We start from the raw sequence: 2269 nt of genomic DNA on the forward strand, positions 1-2269 counted from the left end.
AAAAATGATCAGGTCAGTGAAGTAAAGAAAGAACTGAAGTAGCTCATACAGAAAGAGTGACGAGGACATGCAGGCTATGTCCTGAATTATCTGGTCCTACTTCACTGTCATCCATTTTAACAGAGAGAGATGAGTGCAATCTAGATTATACATGTACAGTGGGAGGCTTCTCCATACATTATTCCTACTGTTTAATGTATAATTGATTAGATTACACAGTCAACATACAATTGCCAGTTTCAGTCACATAATTACTGTCTTAAAATAAGGCAAGCATATCTTTCATCTGTCTTTTCAATGCATGCATTTCAAGAACTAGGCAATCACATACCTTTTTTAGTTCTCAGCTGTTATATGAACCCACCAACTCTCTCTTCATGGGTTGTTGCATTTAAATAACTCTCAATCGCTTCTCAGACTGCAAACTGATGTTTTCATTCTTTCCTCTACATTCATGCCACTAGCGGACAAATATATATGTCCTTTGTGTAACATTGCTGTTTACACATGTCTCTAAGATTTAATAAATAGCCTAATTAAAGTTATTCTATTCATTTATTTTGTTGTCTTCTGGCTCTGTATATCCATAAATCTATTAACAGTGAGAGAGGAAGCCATAATAGGTGATGAGAAGGGAAATTGCACATAACAGCATCAGATTAAATCAAGTGAATGAGATTTTCCTGGTAATAAGAATGAGTTACAGAGTGAAGATGAAAAATGGATGAAGTGGGATACATTTGAATTAATAGAGCTCTACTGTACATGACACAAGTCATTTCTGTCCATTAAGTAAAGCAGTGATCAGTATAGTAAATGTGCTTTCTGCTCATATCACAATTTTCTTCCAGCTAGCACAGGTCATGTATACACACACAAACACATACACATACACACATATACATACAGTACACCTTCATACATTCATACAGATAAGAACAGGTGCATGAGAACATGCACGCACACACACTCCCTCATACACACATCCACACAAATACCATGTCAAGCTGAATAAAGTGCAATGACAGCTGGATAAAATTGCACCTATAAATCATTTGTCAGACTGGTCTAAATTCTATCTGCCAGCCATACATGCAGTCAAATTTGTCCCCATAGCCACACACACACACATATACACACATTCATATTCCTGGATGGATCTGTTCGTTATATTGGGCCTACCACACTGACAAATTCTCTCTCATAAACACATGAACTCAAAGCTCTATGGTAACACTTAACAATAAGGGTACATTGATTAACATTAGTTAATGCAGTAATAAGCATTAACTAACAGTTAATTAACAGTTAACTAATGCGTTTAGTAATAATTATTAGTAATAGTAATAATTGTAATTTAGTAATAATTTACTAATGGTGTTCATGTTAACTAAGGTATTGATTCATACATTATTTAATAGTTTATAAAGATGCTATTAACATTAGTTAACACAGTAAGAAGCATCAACTAACAGTTAATTAATACAATAATAAACATTAAGTAACTGTCAACAAATGTCTCTTGTTAACATTTATTAAGAGTTTACATGTCAATTAAGGTGCTAACTGATATTATTAAATGGTTCATAATGATGGTAATTAACATGTATGTCATGAAGTTAACTGTTTCTTTGAAATCTTTAGTTAAAGATAATGATTGTCCACTTACTTGTCCATCCTCCAACTCATGACTTATTTTTGGTAAAGGTTGAGATCAGTGGGCACACTCCATGGTCTTCATGTAGAGGTTTGCTTGTTCCTTTATCTTCATGTAGACGTTCCTTAACTTATAGCCTAACCTGTAAATTATTGTTCATGTTATACTATATAAGCATTACTTACCCATTAATTGGCCATTAATGAATGCTCTTTGTGACCATTGTTGTAAAGTTGAAAACATGCATCCCTTAAGTAATGCTTCCTAAATACATCAGAGTGCTGAATAAGCATTACTTAACCGTAACTAACCATTTATTAATACCGTTATTGTAAAGTTGAAAATATATATGTTTTCAACTTAAAGGACCAATGTATAAGATTTAGTGGCATCTAGCAGTGAGGTTGTACACACACAGGTTACACACATTGCAACCAACTGAATACCTCTCCTCTTTCAAACATGTAGGGAACCTATGGTGGCCATGAAACTTGTGAAAAACAAGGAAGGCCCTCTCTAGAGCCAGTGTTTGGCTTGTCCATTCTGGGCTACTGTAGAAACACAGCAGTGCAACATGGTGGGCTCTGTGGAAGAGGACCTACTCCCTATGTA

Source organism: Thunnus albacares, chromosome 2 (genome assembly GCF_914725855.1).
Source record: "Thunnus albacares chromosome 2, fThuAlb1.1, whole genome shotgun sequence".
Lineage (NCBI taxonomy): Eukaryota > Metazoa > Chordata > Actinopteri > Scombriformes > Scombridae > Thunnus > Thunnus albacares.